At 46.0% G+C, this 6,912-nt stretch overlaps 1 protein-coding gene across 1 annotated transcript in view; it reads left to right on the top strand.

The window, feature by feature from the left end:
- The window catches only part of TMEM154 (transmembrane protein 154), a gene marked incomplete at its 3' end in the record, with an annotated part of 13,218 nt that overhangs the window by 424 nt on the left and 5,882 nt on the right, over positions 1 to 6,912 (top strand). The gene's annotated exons all lie outside the window — the stretch shown is intronic.

The following is a 6,912-nucleotide window of genomic DNA, read 5'->3' as shown; positions in this document are numbered from 1 at the left end:
TAGGGAACCGGAGTTTCTATGCTGGCCCACCAGGCATTTTGGTTCTAATCTTAATTATTTGTTGTGCTTTTTTAACCCCACACCCATACTATCAGCGTTTAATAGTTAAGTTAAAGATGGAGCACCGCTTCCATTCAAAAGCCGACTGCCCATTTCCGTAGTCCTGGTGCACTGAAACTGGTTTAACAAAAGAACAGCTGGTTCCGGAGACAAATATTTTGAATTCTCAGCTACAGAACAAAGTGGTCAGCACCATGGATTTAGGTCCTGACCTTCTGAAGGGAAGACGCGTGAGGGGAAAGCCACTTGCATCAAAATGCTGAAGCATTGGCATGTCATTGCAGAGGCTCTCACCTGTTTGCAGGGGGGGGTTGTTCCACTGGCATTTTTGCAGCCCACGACTGCATAAGACAGGCAGCTCTTTTAGGAAAACCTTGCCAGGCAGTTCTTATGTGCCTTTCAGTGTCAAATAAACCACTGCCAAAGTGCCTCACTATGAACCAGGAATGTTTGCTCCCTCTGTGTTGCTGTAGTGAGTGGGAGCTCTCCAGAAAGCGGTGACTCCCAGCTATCACTGTCCTTCTTCTGTTAAGGTTTTAAAATGTATTGGTGAAATATGCGGTTTGGTATGGGTATTTTCTCTTGCTTATCTGTAAGAGTGAGCTAAGAAAGGTAGAGAATGGCTTGGTCTTGCCTGTGTTACTACATCCCTGCCACATTAAGAAAACACGCTGCAAGCATTGAACGTGGCTCAGAATCGAAGCAGTCAGAGGATAAAACCACACCATAGTCAGAGCAAAACAGAGGCCCCAGGGAAACAGAGGGGCACAAAGCAAGCCGTGCACAGTGATCAGGCTCCAGCTTCCTTAGCTCGTTTCAGGGTACTGATCACTAATATTTCATCACACCTCCATGGGGCGGAGGGACACCTCAGTCCCTGATCCCCTCACCCCTCTTTGTGATGGGCATTAAAGGCAGATGTCACATAGCGGGTGCCCCATCTGCTCCCCACTGCCTTTACAGACTTTCTACTGGCAGGTCTACCCTTAAATTCAGATTGATTTTGAAACTGTTCCTCTGTGAGCCAGTCCTGCCTGAGCTCTCCTTGACTGCTGTCAGCACAGGTGCTCCTGAGCTAGTCCCCAGCTGCTGGGAAAGGGGAGGAGAGCACCCATCTGGAGAAAAACAGGGACCCTTTTTTCTCATGCAAAGGCAGATTTGCTTGTGCAGCCAGCCCCAAAAAGGACACAGGGCTTACTCTGACTGCAAGGGCAGGAGAAGGGGAAGTTGTGAACTTCAGCCTTGAGGGGGGAAATTGAACTGGAGGGGGAAGAGTTTATGTAGGAACCTGTGTACCCCACAGGCACCGGTGGGTTGAGAACCCCTCTGCTGAGGGCAGCCTCCCAGGGGCATCCTTTGCCCCCAACCCCCTTGATCACATATCAGCAGGGCAGGACTGTTAAAGGAGCTTTAAGGTCATTTTTCCTCCAGTCCCAGCCATAGTCCTCACCTTTAAAGTGGTCTTCTGCAGAAGGGGAGCAGAAGCGCTCAGGGATCTCCAAGGTCTCACTTCTACTGATCTGGAAATCATTTACAAAATAGGCAATAAGAGCATGATTAAATCTTGCAGCACAGACAGATTGAAGCCTTTGTAAGTCTCGTTCCCAAACCATGCTGGAGCCTAGTAAAACCCTAGCCTTGCCATTTGAATTACGATTAACAGACATTTTTCTTCTGGCTATGCTACAATTACTTCAAGCCAGTACCTCTAAGATCTCTAAGTGCGTGCCTGATGTCTGAGCTCTGGGTGCTGGCCCCCTCCCAGCTCCACACTGAAGGGAAATCAGGGTTTGCACCAGTCCCCTTGCCCATCCCCTTGCTTCACGCAGGCAGAAAGCCCAGCTGGTGACCTGCTCAGGGCCAGCAGTGGCTCTCCCTGCTCTGGGTGGTGCTGCTCAGCCTCGCAGCAGCCCTGAAGACCTACCTGCTGAGGTGTCTGCTGACCCTAGGACAAGAACTAAGGCCCTTACTATGGCTTATAGGAAAAGGCTGTGACCCTGCGAGCATTCCCCAGGGCATGCCACCTCTCTCCGTGTTCAGCGAAACACGTGGGAAATTGCAGAGCAAGTGGCCTGACACAGGGAGCAAGAAAATGCATGAGGAAGAGGAGCAGCAGAGCGTGTAAAATCATTAGGTGGAAGAGGTGGGATGGCTGCGGGTAGTGCTTTACTTTGGCTCTGTCTATGCTCTACTGTTTTGAGCCATAATTCAAAGAAATATTGCTATCAAAGTTCCAGATATTCGGCAGCTTGTACCGTGAGCACAGGCAGAAATAGTCTCTTTGGTAGGGAAGTGCCTTTTAGGTAAAGTCCCCTACAAAGCCAAGGTCTCTAAGGGAGTGATATTTTTGACCCGTCTGCTCCCTAGAGTAATGAACTTGAGAATGAGTTTGAACCCGTCGGAGTCGCCTGTTACAATTTTCTAGCAAAGCAACAATATAAGAAATGAGGATTTCCTACATTCCCTCTTTCCAAAGTACAGCCCTCTAAAAAGCAGATGAAAAGCTCTTTCTACTGAACACATCAATTCCTTGTACATATTTACTCCTATTTCTTCCTTTTACCCCCACACACAAACTTCCACTGTGTTTTATTCAAGTGCTTGAGAGTAATTTCAGAAAATCTCTACATCAGCAGGATTGTATACTAAATTTCAGTGTGACCCCAGTCTGTTTTCCCTCAAGAGATTTTGTGATAGCTGGAGAGCCTCTGGAGCTTTTGGATCTTTAATTTCAGGGTCCTCCTGAAAGCAAGAAGCACTGAGAGATTTGCATCACAGTGAGGTCACATGGGTGTCACTGATATAAAGCTAGAAGGCCACAACTAAATGCATAAATTGGCCTGGAAAACCTTTAGTACCGTAGGTGAGAAATGAGACTACAGGTTCACAGTTTGACTCTGAGACGTGTGGCTAAATTTGCAACACTGGCAGCTAACGCAACACTTCAGATGGATGGAAGTACCGTGAAGAGAAAGCAATCTCTATCGCTTATAAATGAATTTAAACAGTTGTTTCCTCTTTCAGGTTATACCTAGATAACACTCTCTAAGCACCCTGTTTTAATAGGATCTCGTCTACAGATTAGCCATCCTGAAATGCTTGTGCTCCCTCATCGGAAGAATGTATGCACCCCACAGCTAGCCTGCGGGCTTTAAGGATTCCTTTTCCAGCCAGACTGACAGGCAAGACCTGCCACAACAGGCAGCTGGGCAAGCCCTGGCCATGGCAAGGAACGGCCCTTCTTACAGCAACTGTGAACTGCAGGGAGAGGAACAGGGCAGGGATGAGCCAAGCAGTAGGAGAGAGGATCATACGGACCACGTCATCAGTGTGACTATACCTCCAGAAGGAAAGCATGCATGGAGCAGAGTGATGTAGGACGTGGTAACTTCACACCAGCAAACACGGCTTTAGAGCCTTTTATTGTTGTGTCACTCTCTTGTGAGCTTTCCTTTCACCATACTTTTATAGCTTATAGGAAAGTGGAGAACAAAATATTTCCTTTCACACTAACAAGCCTCACAATCCCTCGCTCTCACTTTTCCTCCATTTTATCCCGTTTTCTTCTGTAGGTAGGTAGTATAGTGTAATTTGAAAAATTCCCTTCAGAGACCCCAGTCCTCATGCCTGATGAGGAGGCAGCAGTGAGACTGATGATTTTACAGCAGAACCAAATGTGCTGACTGCTGGCTATTTTCCTTTGCCTCACATCCAACTGAAATCAGAAACCTGTTTGCCCACTTACTTCATCAAGAAACTCATATCGCTGCCTCTGAGTGCTACAGCACAAACCTCAGAGGAAAAAATGCTGCAACAACAGAAATGTTGTTTGTTTGTTTGAGATGCAGTTGTTTGGACTCCAGTCTGTAAATCTGCTCAGTGTATTCAACTCCCTCTGTCTGCTTTGAAAGGCAAGCTTGGGGGCACCTCTGAAACTTATACAAAGCCCATCAGTAATCCAGGCATATTTTTAAAGTAGAAAATATTGAATAATACCTTATGCCATAATAGCTGCATAGAGGGACGTAGGGTTTTTTTTGTAATTCATAAGAACTGTAATGGAACCTTTTTTGAGTTGCTGTTAGTGCCTGCTCAAGCAATTTAGTCCCCTGAGGACTAGATCCTCTAGTACCTCAGTGGTGGGAACCTGAGGGCTTCTTAGTTTCCAGCTCCTTAGATTCCAGCTGCAGCTGTGCCCAGCTCCCCATCAGGGTGGAATGCAGCTACACGCCAGCTCCTCTGCCTTCTGCTCTTGGAACATGGAAACTGGCAATACGGGCTGGGCTGAAGCCAGGTATGCTCCCACCCACTTGCCTCAACATGGGGACAAGTCACCAGCACTCATGCCCCAGGCACTCCATTGGCTGAAGCCAATGGGGTTGTTGTGTGAGCACCTGCTCCTTGGCCCAGATGTGCAGAGGGCCGAGTACAGATGTCTGATCATAGCCAACAGCATGAAGCTGAGCTCAGCAGGAGGAAGGCCACAGGATTTGCAAAGTCAAGGAGATATTCTACATGTTCAGATGTGACTTGCTCCTTGTTCTGCTGCATTGGCCTTGGTTTTTCATCCTGGATGTTATGTTAGTTGTGTTGTGTGTTGCATGCTACGTGCTACATGATGTTATGTTATGTTATGTTATGTTATGTTATGTTATGTTATGTTATGTTATGTTATGTTATGTTATGTTATGTTTGTTATGGTCAGACTCCCTTTTGGAAGGAGCTAGTAGATCTCTGCAAGATGAAACCAATCACAGCTGGTGAGACAGTTCATGGTATGAATGACCACCATGAATCCGGCTCCCTCTAGGCACGGAAAAAACATCTGTATTCAAACATCTCGCAAAATCTCTGACTTTCAGATGCTCTCCTGCCCTGCCCCAAATCTTGCAAAGTGCAGCTTTCATTCACCCTACAAAGCAGCTACCGGCGCCAGCTGCAACACAGGTCCCTCACTATTTTGAGCATTTTAAACTGAAACACTTTGAAAAAGGACAACTACCTTGGGGCCAACCACATGGGTTTCAGGTGGCCCAGGCAGCTGTCTGCAAGTGGAGGCCTGAGTCCATCCCTCCCTTCTGGGATGGAGATACAAATCCTTCCTTGGTGGAAGCCACCAGGCCCACTCAGGTGCAGGTTGTGATTCTCCTACTGCATAAAAAATATCGTGTGGAGTAGCCTCAGAGCTCAGACCCCATGTGACAGGTAGGGCATCTATCGGGTCTGAGCTCTGGTGCTCAGAGGTGACAGGCAGAAGAGCTTGAGGGAAATGTGCCAGGGCAGCAGGTGAAACACAGGAAATAAGAGCAATATCCTTGCAAGAATATTGTGCAATTGGCTGCCCTTCTGCTGAAAAACATGTTTAATTCACTCTGCAAAAAGATCTCTGTAAGAGGGAATGGTGTTCACCGAAGAGACGCTGTTTTGTCCCTCGAATCATGTAAAGTGAACAAAAACGGGGCAACAAGGTCACTCTCTGTGATTTGCCATTTTCTTCACCTAGAGACTAGAAAAAGCAAATCTATTTCACACAGAGACAAATGGTTTGAAATCTGCCTCATAGCTCAAACACGGGCAAATATAAAGTACCAGAGACACTGGAAAAGTCTCTCTTGGAAATTAAGCGCAGCATACACTGCAGCTCAAAGTTTAGCACTGCAGTTAATGAAGTGTGACTGTTTGCTTTTTAATGCACGTCCTACCATACTTTAGACATTTGAAAAATTCATTTTAGCTCTAAGAGCAAATGAAAAATAAGGTATTTTCCCCAGACCCTTTCCCATTGATACTATTTTAAGTGGCAGGCTTGTCCTTGTCAATATATCAAATGTGGCAGACTAGAGGTTTCAAGGGCAATGACTTAGAGGAGGAAAATGAAGCTCGGTTCAGTGAGCCTGCAGTGGCCCATCAGCGTGGTCCATCACGCCACGGTCTGTGGCGTGGACATGCCTAGCGATACCTCGCAGCTCCATGCAACAGCAGTGGAAATGGAGTGGCTGCAGTGAACCAGGGACTATAAACTACCTTGGGAAAGAAAAGTCAAGTGGCCAAACTAATGAGGGAGAGGAGCTCTCCCTCCTGTCCTCTACGACAAGATTAAGAACAGTCAGCAGATCATGAGAAGGGGTGGAGGAGCAGACACTTAAGGGGTCATTACCTACAAGGGAGGCAGAGATTTGTTTTGCTCTCAACTGAAATACTAAATACAGAAAAAAAGCGACAGACTGTCAATACAAAGTGCTTTACCACTGAAGAGCTAATATTTTTGTTGTTGTGTTGTGGTGAAAGTCTGGTGTCTTTTGCAGTACTAAATACTACGTTCAAGTATCAGGTGTTGTATATTAAGTATTAAAATACTTTCCTAGTTTTTAGGAAAGGATGAAACAATAGGTGCCCAAGTGATAAACACAGCATAAAAATCTGGGTAAATCACTGTTGTCACTCAAAACATTTTATTTGTTTGAAATTAGGTTTCCTGGAATACAGTCTCATGAGATACTCATCTTTTAGTCAAATCTGACAGAAGAGATTTTGCAGAGTGGATTAAGCAAGAGATAGCGCTCTAATCCTAGTTTTCCTCTCTCACTTGTCGTCCCTGGGAAGGACAGCATCCCTGTCCTTCTGATTTCTCATTTGTAAAACGGAGATGATAACTGCTTATCTCTCAGGGCCATTATGAAGATTAATGTGTTTACAAAAGCATTTAAAATGCTAAGTACTTTTGGTTCCAGTCCTGTGAGATTGGAAATGCCAGCACTGAGGTGCTGAAAACCTTAAGCTCTTGCTAACTCTAGTGGAAACTATGTCTGCCCAGCACTTTACAAGAACAGGCAGAAACATGTCATTGCAGAA

The sequence above is a fragment of the Apaloderma vittatum genome, unplaced genomic scaffold (genome assembly GCF_000703405.1).
Source record: "Apaloderma vittatum isolate BGI_N311 unplaced genomic scaffold, ASM70340v1 scaffold19505, whole genome shotgun sequence".
In the NCBI taxonomy this organism is placed as follows: Eukaryota; Metazoa; Chordata; class Aves; order Trogoniformes; family Trogonidae; genus Apaloderma; species Apaloderma vittatum.
The sequence above is the reverse complement of the archived record's forward strand: the minus strand, read 5'-3'. Positions and strand labels throughout refer to the sequence as shown.